Raw genomic sequence first — 13,581 nt, forward strand, 5'->3', positions numbered from 1 at the left:
CAGGGGGAGCGGAGGAGGGAGAGAGAGTTGGGGAGAGAGAGGGATGCAAAACTTGAGAGACTATTGAATGCTGAAAATGAACTGAGAGTTGAAGGGGAAGGGGGAGGGGGGAAAAGAGGTGGTGGTGATGGTGGAGGGCACTTAAGGGGAAGAGCACTGGGTGTTATATGGAAAACAATTTGACAATAAAATATTATGGAAAAAAAACCATCTTGTCATATAGTGAGTATTTTCCCATGGTAGACAGAAAGTTTGTTCTCGAATGCAGACTTTAATGGCTGCGCTGGAATCCAACTGTGCGAGGCACCCAAGTGTATTCAATCTATGTCCTGTTGTTGACCATAGTAACTGTTTCAAAATTTTCACAACACTATATAAGACAGCAATAAACATCAGAAGTACACATTTGCATTTCACTCACTATTTTCTTAGAATAAAGGTCCAGAGTCAAGCTGGGATAGAGTACGTGTACCAGGTGAAGGGTTTGGGGGACTTGCCTCCTCACTGTGACCCTGAGACCTGACGCCACCTGCCCAGCAGCACAGGCTGTGCTCTTTGTCAATGATTTTAATGCATGGGAAGATCATGGTTCATCTCCTTTTCTATGATATGTTACCTAGATAATCTTTTCTATGGTAAGATCATGTTTTGTTTCCTTTTCTATGATGTGTTAGTTAGGTGTGGCCACAGGAGGAGACAGAGGAGAGGCACACACACCAAAAACTTCCAAAGTTTGTTATACTCACAGGTCCTAGAGAGGGGTCCTCACCAGCCAAGCATGGTTACAGGGGCAACACCAGTTTTGGGGAAGCTGAAAGTGAGCAGAAGACAGGAGTAAAGGGACAGATTTGGCCAGGGGAAATCTGTGGGAAAGACAAGACAAGACAAGGCGAGCAGTACATAATTGACTAGTTTGAATAATTCACTATAGGGTGGTCTCAAATTAGTTCTGGGTTGATACAGACAGGACTTTTGCCTCCTGCGCTGCTGCCAGCAAAAGGAAGAATGACCCAGATTGCCTAGTTTGCATATCAAAGGCAGGGTCCCTGGGCCCTTTGCTGTATGGAAGAATTGGCTAGCAGTCTCTCCCCAGTTAGAAAGATTTTTCTTTCCTTTTTTTAAGATGTCAAAACATCATATACCATACAGATAATAAAGCCATATACAATTCAGGTAAGTAAAGAAGTAAACCCTATTCTTACATCTGAATCTACTGGACTACGTACAGGCCATAAGCCTTTCTTCTGAGATATTTTCACATGCAGGTTTGACTACTTTTTAGATGGTTGACTAGATTTTGTAGCTTTTGGCTATTTTAGCTGTCAGTGAACATTTCCTGAGTAGTTGGTAAAAGAAAGGAAAAAAAAGAAAGGAAGCACTTGCCCCCAAATTACATCCCAGATACTGGGTCTAGACCTGTAATGTTCCTGCTTAGTCACACATTAAGTGCATTTCTGTTTTGGGATGCCCTGACGAGGAAGGACTTGGAGAGGGGACACAGGATGGGTGGGTGAGGGCTAGTAGAGGGTCACTGAGGCACATTTTGCCAATACCTCCTTTCATCCAGGCTCAGCCCTTTTCAGGAGTCCAGTAGCCAGGAAAACGTCCCCCAGCAGCAGAGAACTTTCTTTCTCAAGGTGACATGGAACGCTGAATCTCAAAAACCAGGAAGTCTAAAGGCAACTCTGTGGGAGACCATAGACCACTTACTGAATGTCCTCCTGGTTTCAGGACAGTGAGGAGCTTCATTAACAAGGAGTACACTATGTAGGTTCTGGGTGTGAGCTCAGCATACTTAATGGGGGGAGGGGCTGCTGTGCAATGAAGTAATAACAATGAGGTAATAATAACAATGGTACCAAAGGTAGGTAGCAGCTGGTTATGAAGCACCTCTTGGAGGTATGGGCAAAATTGTCAGAGGTCCTGAAATATATTACAGTGTGCTGAGGGGGTTATACCAAGTCACTTCAAGCAATTTCACACTCACACACATGGTTGAATTGACTGTCACACCAGCCTCATGGTATAGACAGGTCAAGAGACATTTCCATCTCAGAGGTAAAGAAAATGAGCTTTAGAGAAGTTCTGGGATTTTTCCAAGATCCTAAGGGCAGAATTTAATGGAAATAGGAATTGATCCCACTTTATTCTAAACCTAACCTAATACTCTTTCCACAGTTCATTGCTTTGTTTGAAGACAAAAGTGCATTTGTTTTGTGTTTTTGTTGAGACTGGAAAATCAATAACAGTTACTGATGATAGACACTTGTTTGGGGATTAGATAACTTGAAACTTTGTCTCCCGCCCCCACAAATTTGCACCCAGGCCAAAGAGCGGTCTGTCTGAGATGTATGCAGAGGATTCTTCTGCGTCTTCATTGGGCACATCTTATACCGAGCGGCACCAAATATATTAAGCCAGAAGTCAAAATCAGTTTCTTATTTTGGCTTCTAATGGGTCTCTCATTCTCTCATTTAATCAACATTCATAGTCCCTGCCTTGTAGTTGTTTGTATTCTGGAAGAATTACAAAGTTTGTGGTTGAGATTTACAAAGAGCCATATCTACTAGCCCCATCCATCCTTCCATCCGTTCATCCATCCATCCATCCATTTAGTAGTTCATTCACCTATTTATTGTGTTTTTGCTATTGGGAAGCTAAAAAATAAACAAATCTTGTATCAATCAGGATAAGCTTGGCGGAGCTATAGCAATTCACTCTTGTGAACTTAAACAGGAAAAATTGATTTATTCTGCCTGGAACATTGCTGGCCACTGTAGCGGAGAGGAGAGTTATAAAGGCATCTAAATTCTCTGGCACTGAATTGTGCTAGCCTGAAAATGGTGATACTGGTTCCATCCTGAGTAATTGTCCAGAGCCAGCTCCACAGACCCACCTACCAGGGTATCAGGGAGGACAGTCCTTCCCTGAACCTGGAGGGTGGGAGTGGCTGGTGTTTACAGAACATTGTTGCTGACCACAGATCTCCTATTTAATCTATCTACAGAAGGTTTCTAATCACTTGGGGATCTGATGGTGCTCACATTGGTCAAAAAAGAGTTGACCTTTGGTCTGGTGTTGAGGTTAGCATGAGGAACCAAGTGTGGATTTCTAGAAGGTGAATACAGATTTCAGGAAATGGTTTTCTTCTTGCAGGTTAAAATTTTCTTTGCTACATGTTTCAGAGGAGAGTGACAGAAAGGGAAGAAACAGAAAGAAAAAAGAAAAGTGTGTGCACACTTGGCCACAGACTAAGCACTCACCCCTAAACCTTCTTTGTCCATTTTTGGCTTCTGTCCTTCTTCTTACTCCTCAGCTCATGGCATTCACTATATTCAAGCCAATTTAATCATTTGACTATTTCCCACATTAAAAAAAAGTTAAAAATGAGAGTATTAATGGCAGAAAGATTTAAAATCTGCTCTTCTTTTTTTAAAGTAAATATTTTGGCTCCTTTTCTTTTGAAAGTCTTGGCTTCCCTTTCTATGTCTGCTACAGTATTTATTTAGACCTAGCCAAGAAAATTCCCCTTCCCCATGAGGTATCTGAAAAATCTGCTGTCCTATGTGCTTGTGAAGGCCAGAGAGAAAGCTGTGGCCCAATGGCCATGTAGCCTCGTGTCCGACCGGGTGCTGGTGAAATCCTTTTGAGACCTGTGCTTGCAGCCAGAGACAACAGCTTACAGCAGTTTCTGGCAGCCACTTACTTTCCTGGAGCAGGTCTTAAATCTCCCTGCTGGGCTGCCTTCCTCCATTGGGACTGTAGGACACACAGTGGCAGTTTGGGGTCTCATGGATTTGCAGAGGTTTGACGAAGATATAACCAGGGTGCTTGGGTGGCTTAGTTGGTTAAGCATCTGACTTCAACTTCATCCCAGGTCATGATCTCACAGTTTGTGAGTTTGAGCCCCATGTCAGGCTCTGTGCTGACAGCTCAGAGAGTGGAGCCTGCTTTGGATTCTGTACCTCCCTCTCTCTCTGCCCCTTCCTCACTTGCACTCTCTCTCTCTCTCTCTCTCTCTCTGTCTCTCTCTCTCTCTCTCTCTCTCTCTCTGTCTCTCTCTCTCTGTTTTCTCAAAAATAAATAAGTGTAAAAACATACTAAAAAAACACAACCAAAGGATTGGGAACAAGTGCCATCTGTCCTCTGCACCATTGTTACCTTGGGTTTCTCACCATCTTGGCCCTCAAGGGGACTTCTACCTGGGGGGAACTGAGTAGTCTTTCCCTGTGACTGCCCTCTCACCCTGAGCACACAGGCACTAGCCTTCTGAAGAGAGACAAACTCGATGCAGCTACAATTAGGGCTTTGTTTGAATTCTTGTCACTCATGGTCATGTGAGGTGAGGATGTAGAGTCACACTGCCTTCTGGTACTGCCAGGCCCTAGCCTTGATCTTCTCGGTATGTCTGGGGGCCCATCATCTCCAACCCTGTGCACCTCTAGCACCAGTTCCACCTGGATGACAGTCACTATGGGACCTGGCTGACCACCTGATGCAGGTCCATGCCTGCAGCAGCTGGGGGACCTGGGCTCTTTCTCTTTGGCTCAGAGGTAGACTCACTGGGAAACCAGCCCTCCTCAACCCTTGCCTTCGTGCCTATAAGGTGACGGCTCCTCCATGGCCATCTTGCCCTCAAGACTTTATTGCTTTTTAATTCTTTCTTTTGTTCCCTTACCTTCTCTGGGGTCTGACTCCATCCTCTGATCTCTGTCTCCCCTGGGAAGCTCTATCTCCTCTGCCTGCAGTAAACGTCCTCCTTCACATAGACACAAATGCATGCACACCATGCAAATGCAAACATGGACACATACTACACATGGCTCACACACAATCCAGCACACAGTCACATTAATACACAAAGACATCACATACTCACATCACACCCACTCAAATACATCACACTCATAGCACACTCACATCTCACAAACCCACACATCACATACATCATACTCCTCCCTTACAAATACATGCACCACAAAACACACACACCACAGTCCCTCCCATACACCACACAAACACACCACATACACCCATGTGTATAAACAGCATACAGTTATGCCCCCCACCACCCCACACTCAGAGCACACCTGGCAGACAGCTTACAATGAGGATATGTGCAGTTGGAGGCTGAAGGAAGTAGAGATGTCACCTGCTTTAGTCTTGGCTTCAGGGCAGGGAAGGGGTGGTGAGCCACAGTGGAAGTGGTTCTGTCCTGCCCCATTACCTGGCCACTTCACCCTGCCCCTCTGCCTCAGGCTTCCAGACACCACAGGCACATGTTCAGCCCAGATGGGACCAGGGACACTCAACCAGAGGGACAAGAAACAGTGGCTGACACATCATGCATCAATTTTGAGATCCTTTCTACTTCCCTTCTTGGAAGACCCTGGCAAGACTGGGCCCACTTGCTCCTAGTGGCCACCATCTTTTCTCCTCTCCTACCCGCTGGGACCAAGTCCCAAATGCGTATGTGCTCCTTGGCCCTCATATCAGAAGAACCCCGGCAAGTCCACACAGCTCTTAGCATCTGTTCTGTTGCCTCTCAGGCTCCTTCACTGATGGCTTCCTTCTCCCTCCATGCCCAGTCTTGTTCCTGACCCCTTATCCTGGGGGCTTCGCCTCTGTCCCTGGTACAGGGGCTGAATCGTTACCAGCAAAAACAGATATGCCAGAGTCCTCACCCCCAGTACCTCAGAATGTGACCTCAGGTGCTGTAGGATCTTTACAGATGACCAAGGAAAATGAGGTCATTAAGGTGGGCCTTAATCCCAAGCAGGTCATCATACAAAAGGAGAAATTTGTTCAGAGAGCAGATGTGAAGGGAAGACAATGTAGAGAGGCCAAAGAAGAAGACAGCTACCTGGTCAGCAGATGCTGTCCCTTGGGTGTTTGCCAGTCTCTACCTGGCGCATCAGGCTGCATTGGGTCTTCATTCTGAGCATGTAGGTGCTCATAAAACTCTCTTCTGGCAACTGATGAATTACATCATGTTGTGCAGACAGAATGGGAGCCCCCCACTCCCTGTGCTCACTGAGGCCCTGTGAGGTGCAGCAGAGAGGAGCCTCCAGCCTTCTCTCATTCTGAGGGTGAGAGTGGCTGGCAAGGAGAAGCAGTCCAGGCAGTGACCCTGGCTGTTCCTCTGTCTCTCCTCTGTGAAATGTAAAATTCCTGCTTTCCTGGATGCGATCCAGGGCAGCTCCAAAAACCCCTCTCAGAGGGAAAGTGATAGCCGGGGAACTCACATTGTCCCATGGGGCAGTGTTGCTCAAAATTCTGGAAGCCCTTGGAACTTCCTTGAGGCCTTCTGGGGTGAAAGAGCGTGTGCTTTGAGGCCAGATGGAATTCAAATTGCAGACCCCCATCTTCCCAGCTTTACAGCTTACCTGAACAATGGGCGACAGGTGACTTAACCACAGAGATCCCGTGTGAGCCATTGATGCCATGTAGGCACTCTATAAATGTGCTCATCAATATTCTGAGAACCCCAGTAGCTTCTAGTGATCTGGCATAAGGCAAAGTGGTCATAAGAACAGAAAATAAAACCTTGTGAGCCACAGAGGAACCAGGAGACATTAGGTAGAAAATTCAGGAAAGCTTCAGGAAGTCTTTGGGAGGAAAAAGTCAGGCCTTCGATGAATGCCTATACATCCCTTTGACCAGGAAGGTGCAGGAAAACTCACTCACTGATGTTTCTTTATTTAGGGGTGGGTGTCTCACCTCTGGGAGTAGAAGTTACCTCGAGATGCAGGAGGGGGTGGACCACCTGTGTAGCCCAGCCTCTGAGATGATAAGGATTTTAACTAGCCTCCCAAGCTGGCCCCTGGGTGGCTGAGCTCAGGTGGAATCCTATTTTCTCCCTCTTTCTTTTTTCCTTTGACAAATGCATTGGGTGAAAGCTCATCTGAGCCCATGTGGTCTGGGAAAAAAGTTCCAGCCCATCAGCTGCTCACAGCTGCTGAATCTGTCCATGTCTGAGAACAAGGAGGCTGTCCTCAGTCACCCTCAGTGTGGACTCTATAAACTAACACTGCCCTGGTCCCATGTCTAACAGGTGCCATGGAGCTCTTAGGGTTCTCCAGGCAGAGCCTGGTCTGGGTCTCCTGAGGTGGGCTGGCCTTCTGGGTGGCTCTCAGCAGGACGGTCCTCCAACTCCCACTCGAGGTAACAATGCAGCCATAGCACTCAGTGTGTGGTCCGGGACTTGGAGAGAGAGAGAGAGACCTCAGAAGGGGGCTGGCAGTGAGGAGAAGGTCACTCCCTGGTCCCACGCATGGTCTGCCCTGCAGCTGCCGTGGTCCGATACTTTCTTCCGACCTTCACTGTGACCTGGCTATTCCCTTGGAAAGGTTTGTCCAGGAAGCTGCCAATATCCAGGATGCAGACTCTGGGGACAGCATCTCTAGAGCAGCCCACATGCAGTTTTCTCTAGGAAAAAAAAAAAGGATAACATTCAAAAAACAAAGCAGCTTGTTACAATTCCTATTGCTGTGCTTTCAGTGGGGCTCAGGCCTGGTCACTTCCAAGAAGACTCTGGCACTGTGAGCACCTCTGTCTTTGTAAAGTCCACACAGCTAACAGGAGTCCTCGTTTCCTCCTTGGAATCATTTGCCCAGGCCCTCTGCTTCTCTTGGTGGTGGGAAGGAAGTGTCGCTCTAGAGAGGACAACTTCTGGTGTGTGCAATGGCAAATTTAAGCCCAACAACCATCATGGAGCCCTTACTCTGTGCCAGCATGTTCCAGGTGAAAAAAACCATGTCTGTCAGGGAGGGCCAGGCTCATTGCCAACATCCACCACAGCCCAGTTCAAAGCACAGATGTGGTTCCATGACCACAGGTGGTGTTGGTGCTATGAGGACCTTCTTGGAGGACTTAATGGCAGAGCTGGGTTTTGAGGGATGAATAGGAGTCTGGGGCAGCAAGAGTGTGGGAACAGAGAAGTAAGACATTCCAGGTAGGCCATACAACATGTTCAATGACAAGATAGGCCAGTGTGTTTGGAAACAGAGCAGCTCAGACTGTGAGAGGGTTCATTGTGAACAGGTAGATGGGTTTGAGTGAGAATATACTCTAGGCTGCCTGTCACCTTCTCGGTACATGACCTCCTCAACCATATAACTTGGACTCCTGGAGCCCTCTTGCTGGCTGCCATGTAGCTCCCTGGAGTCCTCTGGGTCCAGTCACTCCTGGTCCACTGTATGGGTTAAATCAGCCAGGTTAAACTCTCTGCCCTCTCCCAACCAGGTAAACGTACCCGTCAGCATAGCCAAATCCCTCCCACATTTAAAACTGAAAAAATTTCGAGTCAGCCAGCAGTTGCTGTAGGCATCAGGACCTCTCACCTAAGTTATTTCACCTGATTCTCACATTCATCCCTGAGAAACAGCTTTGCTGAGCTCCACATCCAGACAAGGAAGTGGAGGCTCAAGGATCACAACTTATCTCAAGCCAAAGAGCCAGGAAGTGGATAAGCTGGGTCTTGCCACCTGGGTCTGGGAAAGATGCCCCTACCCACTGCACACCCACAGATATTGCAGTGCCTAAAGATGGTCGCTGTAGGTGAGGGGTACCTTCTCTGCAAGAAATGAGCCCCACAAGTTCAAGTGCAAAAGGCTATGATCTCATGATGATCACAGCTAATGTTTTCTGGATGCTAAACACTGCGTGTGCCTTCTCTGGTCACCCCTCAGGAGCTGATGATGTGTGGGCCTATGTCCCAGCTCTTTAGGTGAGAAATTTGAGGCTGGGCCCAGTTAAGCAGGTCATCCACATGCCAAGTTCTCTGGCAGTGCTGGCTCAGGGCTCCTCCACCCTGTGGATCCAGTGCTGCAGCCACAAGCAATACACTGCTGGATCCTGCCTTTGTTTCTTTGTAAGCAGGAGGGAAAGGAAGAGGACAGCTTCTGCCTGCCACCGTTCTTGTGTTCTCCAGCACTCACCAAAGCTGGCCCCGTCCGTGTGCTCTTGCTGGGAGAAAGCTCAAATACAGAGCCCGTGACTGATGTCAGGTTGTTAAGGAAAGAACAGCTTCCAGTTTGTGGCACCAAGGGTATTCTCGCATTCTATCCCCTCTTGTAGTCCTTTATCCTCTGGGGTGCTGGACAGAGGTGACTGATACTGCTGCAGGTTTTGAAGAACCCCAGCCCTCCCTGGACCCACTTCACCTTGCCACCTCATCAGCCCTGCTCACGTCTTGATTATTGGACCATTCAGGTGCAATGACCAAATGGTATGGATAGCATTACCAGTGGGACTTTGGAAACACTGACTTAGTGTGTGTGAAAGTTCTTGCTCCTTCATGTTCTGTTTTCAACTTTAAAAATAACATTTGAAAAAAAATAAATAAAAATGACATTTGTGGCTGGTGGGCCTTAGTTACCATGAAGACCACCTCCTTGCTTTCATAGTTAAGAAGACAGAAGCTCAGACAGGGTATGCTATTTGCCCACTGTGGTCCAGGAGCCTGCTCTGTGGCAAAGGCATGCATGCTGGTAATATTGCTGAACCTCACTCCTTTTGCACCACGACCAACCAGCAGACTGAGGAAGTGGGTGACAGACTAATAGATGAAAGAATGATATTCCCATGTATCCCAGGAAAGGAACATGTGACAGCTACAGGGATAGCCTGGAGCTTCTTAGACAGCAGAAGAAAGTCCTCAGCAAACCAGGTAGAATGTGCAGATTGGGTTCTCAGGGAGGCAGACTCTGAGATGAGAATAGCATGGAGTTGGCACCTTACTTGTGCTCCTGGGATCCCTCCTGGGAAGTTACAGGAAGGACCCAGGGTGGGGCTGAGGAGAAGCAGTTCTGTGACACCATCTGGCCAGAGACTTAGTGCCCCCTAAGGGGAGCTCTGAGGCTGAGATGACCCTTCAGAGTTGTCCTAGGAGGGACAAGTGTCCCCAGACCTTGGGTCCCCACATTAATCAGCTTTTGGATGCCATGCTCAAGGAAGGGGGCATGACTGGGTGAGGTGGTTCTCTGCAGCCCAGGCAAATCCCCAGGGAGCTAACCATGTAGCCGAGGGCTCTGGAGCTAAGAGTATACCCCTAATTCCTAAAGGCAGCCAGGAAGTACATTTCAGCATCCTCTGCACACCACCCCTGAGACATTAGCATCTCTCAAGATTTGAATCATGCCAAGAAGGAATTTGAGACCATCTGTCTTTCTGCAATTACCATGGCAGCCTCCTCCACCATCATTCCTTGTCAGCATCACCCACTTTGCCCAGTCAGAGTCACAGAATTTTGAATAGACATTCCATCACCTGGCACCCTCAATGGTGATTATGTGCCTGGTTCTACAGGGAAAGCTGAGGCAGCTGGGCCAGGCAGCAAGCAGAAAGTCAGGCTAAGAGCAGCTGTCTCTGGTATAATTATAACTGGATGGTGTACTTCTGTGTGTCCCTGACAGGAGGCCCTGAAGGTCTTCTTGGACCCAGGTGGCAATGGGAGAATGGTGCACCATGCAGAGATGGTCCCATGGGCAGCTGTCAGGTGCAGGCAATGATTACTCTTGAGCTGACACAGATCCCACATTGGTCCCCAGAGCATCCTGTGGAGACAAAAGAAAGTGTGGTCCATTTTTGTGTGTAATGATCTTTAGGTACACAGGCTGAATTTCATCTTGTTTTGTTATCAGAGTCTATAAGGTGGAAACATGCTAGAGGCAACAAAAGGCTTGTCATGGGGCCTTCTAGACCTTAGATTCCTGAATATTTTCCTTTCTGGTGTGATGGGAAACCATTGAGGGTTCTTTATTTTTGCTTTTATCCTTGTTATTCAAATGCAATGTGCATCCAGAAGAGTGCACAAATTAATAAGTGTGTAGATAGCTTTGGGAAGTACTGCTAGCTTAATGATATTGTCTTCCAGTCCATGAACATAGGATGTCTTTTCATTTATTCAGGTGTATTTTAATTTCTTTCAGCACTGTTCTGTAGTTTTCAGTATACATGTTTTGTACTTTGTTAAATCTATTCACAAATATTTAATTCTTTTTGATGCTGTTGTAAATATAATTATTTTCTTAATGTAATTTTTTGGTTGTTTATTGATATTGTATAGAAATATAACTGATTTCTGTATGTTGATCTTGAATCCTGTAATTTTGCTGAGTGTGTTTATAAGCTCTAGTCGTCTTTTTTGTGGATTCTTCTGGGTTTTCTATGTATCAGATCACATTACCTGTGAATAAAGATGGATAACTTCTTTATTTTTAGTTTGGATACTGTTATGAGCTAAATTGTGTTCCCCACAAATTCATATGTTTGAGACTCTAACCTCTAGTACCTCAAAAAGTGACTGTATTTGGAGATAGTGGTAATGAGGCAATTAAGATGAAATGAGGACATGTTACAGTGGTCAATAAACTAGTAATAGGGTCTTCACCAGACACCAAATCTGCTGGCCTCCAGAACTGTGAGGAATATATTTCTGTTGCTTATAACCCACTCAGTCTATGTGACTTGGCAGCCTGAACAGACTAAGACAGGGATTTTTTATGTTCCACTGTCTGAGGTTGTGTGTTGCTGGGACTATGTCTTCACCCTCTTCCGCTCTAACTACTGGTTCTTGCGGACACTTCTCGTGGTTTAGAGACTCATAGATCTCACGTTGTCTTGCAACATAGAGCGTATCAGCTTTGTCACGCCACAGACCTGTGGTTTGTTCTGTCACTTTGCAGAGAAACCACTTGTCCGGCTGGACTGCCCCTCACTGCGGGGCAGGGAGGCTCTGCCCTGAGAGTCCTCTTTCGGATAAAAATGGATTTCAGCTAGGTTCTGCCAAGAGTTATGCACAGAGGGGAAGGGCTTAAATGTGTTAGCAAAGTCCTTCCAAGGAACAAGTCTGCCAAATACCAGAATTGCTGAGGTGATTTGCAGCATTAAACAGACATGGGAGGGGCACCTGGGTGGCTCAGTCCGTTGAGTCATGATCTCCTCAGGTCATGATCTCACAGTTTGTGAGTTTGAGCCCTGCATCAGGCTCTCTGCTGTCTGTATGGGACCTACATCCGTTCCCCCTTCTCTCTCTGCCCTTCCCCAACCCACACGTGCTTTCTCTCAAAAAAGTAAAACATTAAAGACAAACGAACACAGAAATGCAAAACACAAAGCCAAAGCAAACCAGACAAAACCTCCCCTTGAAGCTGCCGTGGATCCAATAGCTGCCTGTATCCCTTGTCTTAGGCTACAGAATGAGCATGGCCTGGGAAAATTCTGGTTGTGGACACTGGACATCCTGCAGGGGCTATTCCTCGGGGTGAAGGGTTAAGTTGTCCCCTGCATGTCGGCACATTCACACTCCAGATGTCAAAATACGATTTTGTTTGTCTTTGCTGGGGAGACTCAGTGATGCTATCTAGTGATGCCAGATGTTTTCTGCTTGCATTTCTCAATTAGTGTTTTCTAAAATAAAATTTCCAAAAAAGTAAAAGGGCAAGGCCTGGAGCTGTGGCAGAAATCACATGTGACATTGCTCACTGACTACTTTTTCCAGGCCTCTCAACCTTCCTACCTGCCTTTGTTGTGGTTTACACATTCTTTAATTCAGAAAGTATTACCAAATGAAATATGTAGGAAAAAACCCCCAGTGACTTTAAGGTGAAAAGAGTTTCAAGCATTCCAAATGGATCCTCAGTGTTTCATAACTTTTTATTATAAACCCCACCTCTTACTACAAAGTCAAGTACTAGTTGATACAGTGATTAAAAACCAAGCTACTTCGAAAATTTTTAAGACAGCTTATGGATAATGCTACTTTTCACAATCAGAATACCTTTAAACTATGGTTAAGTTTGGTACACACAGGAAAAGCTTTGTTTAAGAACAAATCCTCTTTGTTCTTCATTTGTCTTATGAGATCTAAAGAGAAATTGTAGATTGTTTTCCTGAAAGCAAAAGAGTAATGTGACAAAATGAAGTCATTGTAAAAAACTGATACACCTTGTCAAATATTTAATAAAGAATTATGGAAGCTGGAATGTTAAAAAAAAAATCAGGCTCTGCCTGACTTTCCACCACCATGTGGAACTTTCTGTTCCTGCTGGCTCTTCGAAGGGTCTTGAGAAGCTGTACCATCCACAACTCCAGGTGGCTGCAAATATGGGACTCACCCCAGGAGTAGCTCTCCCCCAAGGCCTGATGGAGCTGGTCAGCATGCACCCTGCAACCCGGCCTTTGGCTGAGGTAACTCTGAGGCCTTGATTTGCAGTGCCTAGAGTTTCTCTAAGGCATTAAGCTCATTGTTCACCTAATACGTACTGGCTTGATGGTCTCCCTCACTGTAAAGCTTCTACCCACTTCCTTCCCAGTGTGCTTGCACCTCTCAAAGAAACTACTTGTTCACAGTCCTTGACTAAGATTTGGGGGACCCAAAACAACACACGTTGCCCTGGGTTAGTTTTCTAAAGGTCTGACTGTGTTATGTTTAGGATCAAACACCTTGAGGATTTCCCCACCACTTCCAGGAGAAGGAAAAAGCCCTTAGTTTTGTGCTAAGACCTTTCTTCATCTGTCCTCATGCTTCCTCTCACCTCACCTCATGCTCTATACCCTCAAGGTACTATGGGCACCCCT

General features: G+C 46.4%; 1 long non-coding RNA gene across 2 annotated transcripts in view; it reads right to left on the minus strand.

The window, feature by feature from the left end:
* Window positions 1-1,750, minus strand: part of LOC115272992 — a 10,594-nt gene extending 8,844 nt beyond the window's left edge. For both annotated transcript variants that reach the window (XR_003900591.1, XR_003900590.1), the window contains exons 1-2: window positions 1,554-1,750; window positions 747-811 (exon numbers count right to left, since the gene is read on the minus strand). This is a non-coding gene — a long non-coding RNA (uncharacterized LOC115272992). The remainder of the gene's footprint in view (window positions 1-746; window positions 812-1,553) is intronic.
* Between the last annotated feature and the right edge of the window lie 11,831 nt (window positions 1,751-13,581).

This window comes from Suricata suricatta, chromosome 12 (genome assembly GCF_006229205.1).
Source record: "Suricata suricatta isolate VVHF042 chromosome 12, meerkat_22Aug2017_6uvM2_HiC, whole genome shotgun sequence".
NCBI classification, from domain to species: Eukaryota; Metazoa; Chordata; class Mammalia; order Carnivora; family Herpestidae; genus Suricata; species Suricata suricatta.